This window comes from Diabrotica virgifera, chromosome 6, assembly GCF_917563875.1.
Source record: "Diabrotica virgifera virgifera chromosome 6, PGI_DIABVI_V3a".
NCBI classification, from domain to species: domain Eukaryota; kingdom Metazoa; phylum Arthropoda; class Insecta; order Coleoptera; family Chrysomelidae; genus Diabrotica; species Diabrotica virgifera.
Window position 1 is genome coordinate 186,749,090 of NC_065448.1, and position 13,857 is coordinate 186,762,946.

Sequence of the window (13,857 nt, forward strand, 5' to 3'; positions counted from 1 at the left end):
TGAAATTAAGGATTGCCTCAAAGATTGGGGATAATCTTGTGTTATAGAAACAGAACAATTGTACATAGCAGAAACAGAGATATTGAAAAACAAGAGAGAGTTAAAAAAACCACAACCATCAGGAGTACATGATCAATGACCTAACAGTGGAAGAAAAGTAAATACAGAAACACATGATCAATGCCCTAACAATGCCGGAAAAGAAAAATGACAGGAGTAAAATACAAAAACTTAATAGTAGAGACGCACAGTGGTTCCAAATGCTGAAAACGTGGTCATGAGGCGAAGAAAAATGTCCCTATCTAGGGATTTTTATGTTTACATTTGTTTTCTCATACTTTCGTAGAGTCGTAATACGCAGGTATAAGGATCAGACTGAATATGTTGTGGCTTATAGCTCAGGAACAAGTGAGCCATGTACGAGGGTATTTTGGCCGGCAGAGAAAGTGATAAAAAACGCGAATATTGAAAACGCTGTAAAACGTTTAATATTTTATCAATTTTATCGCTGTAAAGCAGATTCTTCTTTTTCATGTATGTAGCAATTGTAAGATGTAAGTTAACTTAAGATGTAGTAACAATAAATACCTTAAATTTATTAATGCATAAATAGTGAAAAGATACTTGAAATAATTAGACTTTAATAAAAATAGATTCAAAAAGTACAAAATTCTGCATAATTCTGCGAATAATTGTTATTAATCTTAAGGTATATACATAGTAAGAAGATACAAAATCACTTGGATTTAGCTGCCTATAACTGCCTATGCATTGCATTGCTGGCAGTTGTTTGAATATAAAAGTGGTAAATGAGGCATATTACATGATTCTGGCGATTGTTGAGTATGTATGGGCGGTTGTACATAAGTAATAGTTTCTGGACACTGTACTTCATAAACAAAATGTATTGGTAATCAGCAATTTTAAAAGACCCTTATAATATAAAATTTTTTATAAATATGCGTTTAAAATAAAATTTTCGAATTTCTTTTGGCGAAATTGGATCCTCCATCTTGTTTTAAAAAAAAGTAATGTTGCATTTGTAATCAGGAATCTTAAACTACCAAATTTAATAAAAAAAATTGCGATTTGATTGATATTTTCGATTTCTTTCCGCCATGTTGAATCCGCCATTTTATTTTTCAGAAAAAATAATGTCAGATTCGTAATCAGCGATGCCAAAAACCCTTAAAAACGAAAGTAATTCCGAAGTGCATGAACAATAAACGCTTTTAAAGGTTCATGACAACGTTTTCAGCATTTGGAACCACTGTGAGACGGTAGAGAATGGAGATGGGATGAAGAGGGGGAGCAACTCTACGAAATAAAAAAAGGAAAAGCTGCACAAGGGGGGTCAAAAATTTATCAATCGTAAACAACATAAAAAACAAAGAAACAATCGTAGCAGCGAGATGGCTACGACACAATCCATGATTTTGGCGGTAGGAAAAAAGGTAACAAGAAAGGAAACACACAAATTGAAATTTGATTGAAACTTGGAATATGGAACGTAAAAGAGACCTACGAGGAAGAAGAATAAGAAATTCAGATGAAACACGTGACAAATATAGAATGTAAATAATAGTCTTACAAGAAACCAAACAGCTGAGAAGTAAAATATTGAAAATTGGAAAAAGTACTTTTTTAAAAGATTTAGTTTCGTTTCAGAAAATCAAACTTGATTTTGTACACACATTTTTAAGTGCATCAAGTTTACTCTAATGCAGCTTTAAAAAGAATTAGAAATACCACTCATGACTAGTGCATAAAAATACACAAATAGAGATAAACTTTATATGATTTTGTAATAGTACACCTGTGATTAAAATAATTATAGTTTGTTATGAAAGTAATTACGAGCATCCTTTTATTTTATGACATAGACCTTTCTCGATAACATAATTGAAGCAGAGATACATAAATATTCAATACGTATATTATTTTCTATTGAATAATATGTCGTATTACAATTTGTCTGTCTATATTTAGGAACAGGAAAACGGTCATTAAAATTGTAATCCGAGAAACTCTTTAACACGCGGAGAAAATAATGTAGGTTGTTTTAATCGGGCCAAATATATTTTCAGCATAAAGAAGGTAAAATATCTTGGTTTAGATGATGTGCCAAATTTTAGAAAAATATTGAGATCCTTAAGCCAACTCACTCGCAAGGTATCTACTTGGAATTTCTTCCTCTTGAAACGGCTATTGACTCACTCCATTATACAGTCAGGCTGACCCTACTAAATTTTGTAGGAGGCGAAAAACCATTTTTAAAGTCATCTCCTGTTTTCACATGTAAATTTTGACTTGTTTTGTAGTAAATAGATAGTTGAATTTACTACAAAAATTGTCAAAAAATATCATATGAAAACAGGAGGTGACTGTAAAAAAGTTTTGTCTTGCAAAACTTATGAAAAAACAAATCTAAGGTATTATGTCACATCAACGACTATATCCAGGGAATGCCTAAAAAATATACTGTGAATGTCCAAAGAACATTCGTAAGCATTCATGGAATGTTCCAATAAGACATTCACGGAATTTTTAAAATGCTGACAGAGGACTTTCCTGGGACATTTAGGGGACGTTCTTGTGCTTTTAAGGACATTCCAGGAATGTTTTCAATGGCCTGTGTGTACATTCTAGGAACATACATGGAATGTTTGGTGTTATTAGGGAAGGTGATGACTGCTGAATTCTCCGCCAGATGCCTTATTGACGAGATTGTGTTACGATTTGGAATTTTCATGAAAGTAATTAGCGATAATGCAGTCCAGTTCGTCAGTGATGTTCATGCAACATGCAGTTACAGGTTTAGAATTTAGTCAGAGTCTGATACCCGTTTATCACCCATTTGACCAAAAAACTCAATTGGCTCTATTGACTTCAACTGACTATACCAGCTGAAAAGAACAGCTACCCTGTTTTTGTTCTGCTATGAATACGTAGTCTCTATGCTATGAATGTTTGTCTCCTTACTGGTTTCACAGGTCTACCCCAAAATCCCGACAGCCAAAATCCCGACAGCCAAAATCCCGACAGCCAAAATCCCGACGGCCAAAATACCGCCACACCAGAATATCCACAGGTCAAAATCCCGACACGCCAGAATTCCGACAAGTTTGATAAGTTCCTTTATCTACTCTATGTCATATTATGTATAAGTTTTTAGTTTGTGAAAACTGTTATTACAGATAGCAGTGCGTGAAGGGTTTAAAGTGTGCGTGAAGTAACAATGTATTTTAAATGGGATTTACTTTTTCGCACACTTTCAATGGGTTTTTTGGCACACCTTCATATAATCAAATATCCCTTTGCGTTGTCATGGTGATGACAATATGAGCAATGACTTACAACAAAATGTTTGACAGTTTTGTGGTTTGAAAGTAGTTAGGATTTTTAAATGTCAAAGTTCTAAAAATTGTAGGATAGAAAAGAATTCCAGTGACGAAGAGTTACAGTTTTTTTATTTGTTTATCGTAGATAAAATATTGTATGCAATTGTGCGTGAAGTACTTTTTGCGAACTTACGCGATGTATAGCACTCGCTCCGTTGTCGCTCGTGCTCTAAAAATCGCGTGCGTTCGCAAAAAGCATACTTCACGAACTGTTTCATAAATAACTATTTTAACATATAATTTCATTTATTTCTGATTTTTTGTTTATGGCTATCTGTTTTTATTTTTTGTTACTAAACAAAAGTATTTAACATTTTAATATGAACTAATTTTCTAAATAAAATTTCTAGCATAGTTATATGAATTAAATTATTTTTTTGCCAATAATATAAATGTATACTCAAATCTTGAATTAAAGTTTACTTTCATGTAATAGACAAATATTATCATGTCACTTCCAACCTTCCATTTCAGCAAGTATAGCTTTTATATTATAAAATGAAGTGTTTAATGATTTTTTATTTTAATAGTTATTTATGATATAAGTGTTAAAAGTACACGTTTAAGGCACGCATGTGAAAGTTTGCAGAATGAGTTCTGCAATTCACATGAGTGCCTTAAAAATGTACTTTTTAACACGCCTATCATACAATATTTTTTCTACAAACGTAATTACAGGACAATATCTACAAAAACTTTTACTTGAACTTAACTGACATTCCATTTTTATATTTTTTTTGACATAACATCAAAATTGCCAATATGGTCAATACGAACTGCAGTGCCTTAAATTTTTTTTAAAGCACTAGTGCCTTAAAGTAGCATTTTTAACGCTCGTATGGAGTGCTAAAAATTGCATTTTTAACACGGTTGTAGAAAAAATAATATAAAAGTAATTAGTACCCGTACTTATTAGTAAGTAATTAATTTTAAATTTCAATATTCTATAATATAATTTGGTATTGCATTTGAAAAGGAAACAATAAATATTCAAAATGTAGTGGTCGGGATTTTTGCTTATGCGAGGGATGTTGCTGTCGGGATTTTGGCTTGTCGGGATTTTGGCCTGTCGGTATTCTGGCGTGTCGGGATTTTGGGAGCCACCGGTTTTCACACCTTTTTACTTCTTTTCTGATAAAGTTATGAGTAACAATTTATTGTAACTCATAACTTTATACCTGAGATTACGCCTTACTTACATTTACTTGCTGTGTTGCTGTTACTTTAAGTCAAGTCAAAGAAACTCATAGAAGCCAACAATATATTAGGAGGAGATATGCTGAAATTAAGTTAAGTTTGCACCCAGAGTCACGTTGCACGTCAAGTCAAAGAAACTCATAGAAGCCAACAATATATTAGGAGGAGATATGCTGAAATTAAGTTAAGTTTGCACCCAGAGTTATAAGTATGTGTTCATATTATGAGATCGTGAAATTAGATACTCCATCTTTGCCTTTAGGTTTTTGCTATATGACTATTTTAACAAGATACAATAAACACTACAATAAACAGCATTAACAGAGCTCACCAAAATATATTTAAATTGAAGTAGACTGTTTCTAAGTCTACTTCCTATTATCTTACAAGCTGTATTTTTTACAAGATGGTGTCTACTGTTTTGAGTTACTTACATTTTGAGTCTGGATTCGACTACAGCTTTTTTCCAGTATCGGGCTAAGATACACCCTTTGTATTTCTTCTTCTTCCTTCTTGTATGTAAGCTTTAAAGCCTGGTTCTTCTTCAATATTAGCCTCCTAAATTGTTAAAGTTATCGCACTACCTTTTCTTGGTCTGCCAATACTTCTTCCTCCATTTGGTGACTTATCTCGTGCTATTCGTACTATCCTCTCCTCTGCCATTCTACTAATGTGTTCGTTCCACTCCTGTTTACGTTTTCTCACCCATCCATTTATGTCTTCTACATTGCATGATCTTCTTATATATGTTTTCACTTCTCTCCCTATCCAAGAGACTTTTCCCTGATATTCGTCGGAGTATTTTCATCTCTGTTATTTCTAGTAGTCGTCTCGTTTTAGGTGACTCAGATCTTATCTCCGCCGTTTATGCCAATATAGGTCTAATTGCTGCTTTATAGATTCTTGCTTTTGTATCTTGTCTTAGGTGTTTGTTCTTCCAGATTGTCTCATTAAGAGATCGGCTGCTTTACTTGCTTTTAAGCTTTGTGGTCGTACTTCCTCTTCAACATCACCGCAACTGGTTATATCTATTCCCAGATATCTAAACCATGCTTCTTGCTTTATTATTTTCCCATCAATTTCGATTTTACATCGTAGTGGGTATTTAGATGTTGTCATACATTTGGTTTTTTCTGCTGATATTATCATATTGAATTTCTTGGTTGTTGTATTAAAGATGTGTGTTAATCTTTGGAGATTGTCTTCTTTCTCGGCGATTAATGCGGCGGCGTCTGCATAACATAATATTTGGATTTCTTTGTTCCTCATTCTGTAACCATGGTCTTTACGTACTGCTTCTATGATTGCGTCCATTGTTATATTAAAGAGGAGTGGGCTTAACGAGTCACCTTTTCTGACTCCGCTTTGTACTGGTATAAACTGCGTTAGTTTTCAATTTATCTTTGCCTGCATTCGATTATGAAAGTAGATGTTTTTGATGGTTTGTATAATATTGATTGGTATATTTTTTCTATACAGTAAATATAGGACGTCTTCGACTTGGATACGACCGAAAGCCTTTGTCAGGTCTATAAAACATATATAATATGCTGGTTTATTGTACTCACTACTTTTTCTGTGATTTGTCTCAGTGCAAATACGGCGTCTAAGTAGGATCTTCCGGATCTGAATCCTTGTTATTACAAACCCTTTGTATTTGCGAGCCGTAATTGCTCCATTAATTACAAATATATATATATATATATAGATATATATATATATATATATATATATATATATATATATATATATATATATATATATATATAATAAGGTAACAACAACTATTAAGAGGAAACAGTAGCGATCAACAGGTAGCAAAAACGCGTTGCAAGATTGCGGCTGTAATTTTGAATATTTTTTCGAAATATTTGGCACACGTATTCGTAATATAATAAAGAATGGCGGTACAGAGCCCAATTTGAAAAATATATTAATATGTGGAAATTACTCTGTAATTAAATACAATATAAAAAAAATGAGCCTGTACCGCCATTAAGACGAACAAAAAGATACACTTTCTTCAAATAAACTTTTTTATCCGATGCGATGCCTAGATTTCGTGTCATTTTGGAACTACTAAAATTTTTTATTTCATTAGTAGTTCCAAAATGACACAAAATCTAGGCATCGGATAAAAAAGTGTATTTGAAGAAAGTGTATTTTTTTTGTTCTTGTTAATGGCGGTACAGGCTCGTTTTTTAATAATGTATTTAATTACAAAGCAATTTCCACATATTAATATATTTTTTAAATTGGGCTTTGTACTGACATTCTTTATTATAGTACGAACACATGTGCCAAATATCTCGAAAAAATATTCAAAATTACAGCCGCAATCTTGGAACGCGTTTTCGCTACCTGTTGATCGCTACTGTTTCACCTTAAGCTAATGAAACAAACGGAGCCTATTAAAATAAACCGAGGAGTAAGACAAGGAGATACCATCTCGCCCAAGCTATTCAACCAAGCGCTAGAAGATGTGTTCAAACAACTACACTGGGATGGCTTGGGTATAACCATAAACGGGCAATATCTGAATCACTTACGATATGCTGATGGTATTGTATTAATAACAGAAAGAAGTGAAGAACTACAAAGAATGATGGAAGAACTGAATAGAGAATCGACAAAGATAGGACTGAAGATGAATTACAATAAAACAAAATCCATGACCAATCAACAAGAAGAACTGATAATTACAGTGGCACAAACAAGAATAGAACAAGTAAAAGAGTATATACATCTAGGACAAATCACTAGATTAAATAAAGAAAATCAGACCGAAGAAATAAAGAGAAGAATAAGATTGGCCTGGGCATCATTCGGAAAAGTGTCTTATATTCTAAAGAACAGAAAGTACCCGCAATATCTAAAAACAAGAGTCTTCAATCAATGTATACTCCCTGTTCTAATATATAGTTCTCAGAAATGGACGTTTACACAAGACAATATGGAAAAAATAGCAAAGACAGAAAGATCCATGGAAAGACAAATATGCTGAACATTAAACTATCAGACAGGAAAAGAAACGAATGGATCCGTAACAAAACAAAAGTGAAAAATGTCTCTACCCAAGTAGCAAAGCTTAAATGGAAGTACGCCGGACACACTTTACGGCAGAAGGATGAAAGATGGACTAAGATGATTATACATTGGAGACTGGAAGCATAAACGAAAAAGGGAAAGGCCGCAGATGCGATGGTCGGATGACCTGAAGAAACACACTGGGTCAAATTAGATACAAATTGACCAAGATAGAGAGGCATGGAAGAAGGAAGAGGAGGCTTATATCCAAGGATAAATGTTTAGGGCTGATTAGATAGATAGAATTGCTCCACATTATATATTTACCCACATTCACAAAAGTGCGTTCTTATCAATCTATCTTTATGTCCCATGTTATGAGGTTATTTTTACATGAGGCAGCACCATTGGTTAGCTTATGCAGTTGATTTTCCGCCAGATTCTTCAGTTCAGGTTCATTCCATTAGGTGGTTCTGGTTGTAGAGGAAAAAGTTCGGGAGGTTCGGGGCCGACCGACGGAGAGGTTTCTCATAAACCTTTTCCTTGAGGCGGATTTATGTTACAACGGGGACGTGGACGGGACGCGAATTTACCAAAGCTATACTAATGCAGTCATGGGGGCGACTGAATTCGAGTAGGTTTTGTATGCAGAATATTAGTTACATATTCTATCCTATTTCGGTCCAGAAATTAACTGTATTTAATTGGTGTAGGATTTATATGCGAAATTTTTGATTATTATTGAGTAAATGTCTATATTGTTTCAGTCATGTGAGTAAAACTAATCAAGTATTTACTTAAGTGGATTTATTATTATATCATAAAATTTAGATATGTTTTAAACATTAAAATGAATAATATATATTTGGATATGATTAAAAATTAAAAACAAATGAATAACTACTAATGTAACGAGTACCTATATACAGTATGTGCCTGTAAGTTGGAACCACGTGGAATTTTTTTTTATTATTGACTTTACGAAAAAAAAAGGTGTTTTCATAAAAAGTTCTGCATGGTATAAAACCTAAGATGCAGTCATCTGATAGCAAGTTTTATCAATAGTATACGAGGGAAGTAAAAAAATATGAATTCATCTTAAGAGTAAAGTACTGAGTAAGAGTATTGAAAATTGTTTTTACGAAAATTTGTTTGAACTTAAAAATAATGTTCTAATATTCAATTACATTCTTCTAATTAAAAAAAAATAGAAATTTTTTCTCAAAGCATCTCAAATCAATTTTCTCGATATTATTAGTTTTACGAAAAAAAAGTTATACTTTATAAAAAGTTTTGCATGTTCTACAAAATAAGATTCAATGTTATTTCACATTTTAACCATTTTTTACGGGGTATGTCAAAATAATATGAATTTCGTTCATGAGTAAAGTTCCATTAATATGCACAATATTGAAAAATTTTATTATTATAAGTTGTTCAGAATTAAAAAACCTTTATGAGTATACAATTACATCTTTTTAATTGAAATATTGTGAACTATACAGGTACTTTACTTTTGAACAAAATTCATATTTTTGACAAACCTCGTATAGAATTGATAAAATTTGATAAATCATGGTTGTATCTTAGTTTTTAGACCGTGCAAAAATTTTTATAATGAATAACTTTTTTCTCGTGAAACTAACAATATCGAGAAAATTGATTTGAGATAATTTGAGAAAAAATTTCAATTTTTTTTTTTCAATCGGTTTTTTTTTTCGTTTTTTTATACAATTTTATACATGTTTTTCAAAAAAAGTAACATCGTCACTAGAATAGGTAAAAACTGAAAAATAGCTGGGGTTTGCTTAATAAAAATTTTTTTGTAACGACATCCATTTTCAAGATACAGGGCGTTGAAGAAAACAAAATTTTACATATTTTTTACGATTTTGCCGAAACTACTGGCAACATTTTAATAAAATTTGGCGAGTTTTAAAAGGTTGTTGCTGTGCATTTTTTAACATACAATTAAGAATTTTGTATTTATCATTGGCTCGCATAGGGGTAATGGTCTGAACTTTTTAAAGAAAAAAGATACGCCACTGACATATTTCAAAATAACAATTGTTTTTAATTCCTCGTTCAATTTGTGACCAAAAATCTATCTTCCTATTTTTTCATACGACGCACCATTTTTATTCAAAAAATAAAATATCCTAACCCTTACAAAGTATTCGAACTTCTCTAGTAGTTTCTACATCTACAAAAACTCGTACATCTATTATAAAAACTAATTCGAATATTTTGGAAGCGTAAAGATGTTTTATTTTTTGCAGAAAAACGGCGCGTCGTATGAAAATATGAGAAGATAGCTTTTTATCGCAAATTGAACGAGGAATTCAAAAATGACTGTTAATTTGAAATAAGTCAGTGGCGGACTACCTTTTTTCTTCGAAAAATTTAGACCATTACCCCTATGCGCGCCAATGATGAATATCAAATCCTTAGTTGTATGTCAAAACATGCACAATAACTACCTCTTAAAACCCGCCAAGTTTTATTATAATGTTGCCAGTAGTTTCGGTAAAATCGTAAAAAATGTGTAAAATTTTGTTTTCTTCAACGCCCTGTATCTTGAAAATGGGTGGCGTTACAAAAAATTTTTATTAAGCAAACCCCAATTATTTTTCAGTTTTTTACCTATTCTAGTGACGGTGTTACCTTTTTTAAAAAGCATGTATAAAATTGTATAAAAAACCAAAAAAAAAACGAAAAATTGCGGTTTTTTATTTTTAAAGCTGCGTGTCACCAATTTTAAAAATTTGAAAAAATTCAGGGCGAAACAATATGCAAAAATACACGTCATATATTTTTTTCGTGAAATCGAATGTCTTAGTTATTTTTTTATACTCATTTAGTTTTAAAATCGTTCTAAAATTTAAATTTCCCGCCAAAAATTAAAAAAATTTCGGACAAAACTTTTTAAAGCTTACAACTTTTTTATTTAAAGTTTTTCGCTAGTTCTCGATGCGGCTGAGATAAAGAATAAAAACATAAAAACCCTAATTAGGCTCTAGGCGGGTCACATGACCACCTAGGGGGCTAAAAATTTCAGAAAGTGAGTTTCACTACATATGATAAACTGTGACCTGTATGGAATTCGAATCGAGTTGGGGGCAGTTTTCATCATCTTACTCGGCTAGGCCCTTTATGATATAATAATAAATCCAGTTAAGTAAATACTTGATTAGTTTTACTTACATGACTGAAACTCGCACTCATGACTGAATTAGTATAGCTTTTGTAAATTCGCGGACGGGACGGGGCACGTTGAAAAATCGTCTGATATGAAAAGCATTAGCTAGTTTATGCTACAACGGGACGGAGCGACAAAGGGAAGTACCGAGGACGTGCGATTTATATTGTTCTGCGTGCCGTGCCGTCCACGTCCCGGTGTAACATAAATCAGCCTTTAAGCTGGCTGGTTCCTGGCTCGAATCTCGTATAGTCCGTGCCCTTCATCGAAAGTTTGCCTATACTTCTCCACAAGGAGCATCTACGGCCTTCTACTTTTGTTGGTCTATTTCATACTTTACGACTCCGGCCGTCACGACAAACGATCGTAACGACATTTAGTCGTACATTCCATTAGTCCAATACATCAATGTACGGAGCCTTTCACACAGGACGACCACGACTAACTGTCGTGCCGTTGCTCCTCGCCTGTCGTCCAATGTCACTGCAATGGACGACGGTCGTGTCGTGCCGTGCTATTAGTGAACCACGGGCATAAATTAGTGCTTCCATACTTAACGACATTTAGTCGTGTAGTACCAGTGAATCCAGTGGCACGTACAATACGTACATAATGGCAGACAATATAGATCGGGAATTCTTAATTGCACTGGTACAAAGCAGACCAGTGTTGTGGGACAAAACATTGGATTTGTACAAAGAGAGAAATGCGACAAGGAATGCATGGCGTAAAGTTTTAGTGGAGGTTAACCCTGATTTTGAAAACTTAGAGGAATAGGAGAAAACTAAATTTGGTAAGTTGTACTTACTTTATTTTACATTTAAAGTATACTCGTAGATTACAAACCTGAATTTTTTAGCCCAATAATTTCCAACGTTATGTAAACGCAACATTTTTAATTGTATTATTTTTAATGTATCACTAACTTGAATAACATTTTTATTGCTACATTTTATTTAAAACAGAACATAAAGTACAAATCTAATAAAATATTTTGAAATATTTATGGCATGTAATGTAATACGCATAAAGATAAAGACAAGAAGAACAAGTATTTTGATAACGATTTCCGAAGTGGAAATCGAAACGTCAAATAAACTTAATCATAAAATAAAATTGAGGCTTATTCCCAACTAAAATAGTAAATTGCATAAGAGACCACAAGAAAATAGTTTCAGAACAATTATTATTTTTTATGTTATTTAATTACAAAAGATTATATTTAGGACTTTTAGTAAAAATGCTTATTTTAAAGATATGTTGCTTATCTTTGTTTATTTTACTTCTTATGATAGACTATAGTGAAATTTCATGTTACTTCCTGTCTTAAGCAAAATTCTATGAAGTATACAGAGTACAGAACTATAATAAAACTCTAATAATTTAATAAATCATAAGAATTTTAATCCCTTAGGCTTAGGAGATAAGCGGGAAAACCCATCGTTATACCTGCCATGTATTAAACTAATATTTGTCTGCAGAAAGCCCAAATTTATTATATTATTGTAAAATAGTACCGGCACATTTGTCTAAATTTAAATACGCACCAATCACATCTGCAGATGTTCAAAGAACTTTTTCTACGTATAAATAATATATTATGTATAAATAATAAATTTTTGTCCGATTTATTCTACACCCTGTGCTCTCTACGACAATAAGATGAATACTGTCGTAAAGTGTGAAAGTCCGATGAGCACGACAAACGGTCGTACGACTGTTTGTCGTGACGACCAAAGTTGTTAATAAGTATGAAATAGGTCGTAAAGTATGAAATATAGGGGGTTACATTTCATACAGCCGGTAGTTATTCTACATGTTTCATTTAATTCAGTGATGAATAATTGTTGGATGTGTCTAGATTGATCTATCCCACATGGGTCACGCACATTCCCCTGCTGAGAAACACAATTGTTTTGAATATCCGATGGGTTGTTTTAATAAAATTGTATTTGAACAATTCCTATTCCTTTGAAAGTAAAAACTTATTATTATTTTACTTTTCCCAATTATGTATTTATTATGTCCTATCAGATTGAAGAACTGAGATTAAATAAAAAAGTAGTAATATAACTAAACCTTTTGATTACGTTACTTTTACTTAGACACGATCTAATAGACTGCATCATGATAATTTTTACTTAGATAACTGCTTTAATATAATATAAACGCAATTGATGACGATATTTAAAATTGTGAAAATGTTAGGATTAACATTTGTGAAAATTTACTTTCACAGTCTTTTAATGAGAATAACTACTATCAATAAAAACACAGAATATAATTTCTCTCTGTCTATTTATAGAATTTTCTTCTGTCATACTTCCAATGAGTTCAAAATCAAATCGTTGAGAGTGTCGTGATTTCAAATAAATGTATCTTTCTGTGGTTGTAGGTGCTTACCTATAATTCGTTGACTTATTTCAGAGTAATGTTATTTTAATATGATAAAATGATGAAAACAACCACTAAAAGGTCAGACGTTGAAGCAAAGATGTAAATCTCAATTTTTCCCTCTTTTTTTCGTCTTGTTTTCAACTTTTTCTTCGTGTTTTAGCTTTTTTGTTTCTTTAATAGTGTTTTTGTGGCTTTATTTACCTCTATATATGTTCTGTAGCCTACCTTTTTCCTGTTTCTATAAGAAACCTTCTTTTGTTCATTAAATTTTTAGTTTATTGGGATATGTAAATTTCTGCCTTTGATTTTTTAGCTTCTGACTTCTTTCGTGAACTCATGTTTTCTAACTTTTCTTCAAAGTTAATCTCATAATAACAAACATTACTATGAATGGATCTCGAGATAAAGTAACGACAGAAGAAGGTAGCACAAAAGCAATTGCAATAGAAACAGTAGTGCGACAAGGCGATCCCCTGTTAACCACACTGTTCGATATAGCAGTAGAAGGAACAAACTAAGACCAGCGGAATTAAAGGCCCACTCCTGAACACAAATAGTTGCATATGAAGATGATATTGTTTTTATGGGAAGAGACAAGGAAATATTAAAAGAAGCAGTAACAATCCTGGCAAAGGA

At 32.4% G+C, this 13,857-nt stretch overlaps 1 protein-coding gene across 1 annotated transcript in view; it reads left to right on the plus strand.

Moving 5' to 3' along the window:
- Positions 1 to 13,857, plus strand: part of LOC126886591 (uncharacterized) — a 151,252-nt gene that overhangs the window by 117,848 nt on the left and 19,547 nt on the right. The gene's annotated exons all lie outside the window — the stretch shown is intronic.